General features: G+C 46.7%; 1 long non-coding RNA gene across 1 annotated transcript; it reads left to right on the top strand.

The window, feature by feature from the left end:
• LOC104775475 lies at positions 1 to 207 on the top strand. Its single transcript, XR_765942.1, has 2 exons — positions 1 to 81; positions 173 to 207. It is a non-coding gene; the product is annotated as an uncharacterized LOC104775475 (long non-coding RNA).
• Positions 208 to 315: the final 108 nt, after the last annotated feature.

The following is a 315-nucleotide window of genomic DNA, read 5'->3' as shown; positions in this document are numbered from 1 at the left end:
AAGAAAGGACGATACGCTCAGAGGCTCGGCGGTGGTGCTCCGGTTTATATGGCCGCCGTCCTCGAATACCTCGCCGCCGAAGTAAGTCCATACATTCAGATCTGAACATTTTGAACTGTTAATTTCTCAGAGAAGTCAATTTCTAATTCGATTTTTATTTTATTTTGTTCAGGTTTTGGAGCTTGCTGGGAACGCTGCGAGAGATAACAAGAAGACGAGGATCATTCCGAGGCATCTTCTTCTTGCGATAAGGAACGATGAAGAGTTGGGAAAGCTTCTGAGCGGAGTCACGATCGCACACGGTGGTGTTTTGCC

The sequence above is a fragment of the Camelina sativa genome, unplaced genomic scaffold (genome assembly GCF_000633955.1).
Source record: "Camelina sativa cultivar DH55 unplaced genomic scaffold, Cs unpScaffold15851, whole genome shotgun sequence".
Classification (NCBI taxonomy): Eukaryota; Viridiplantae; Streptophyta; class Magnoliopsida; order Brassicales; family Brassicaceae; genus Camelina; species Camelina sativa.
This window is presented reverse-complemented; position numbering and strand designations above follow the sequence as displayed.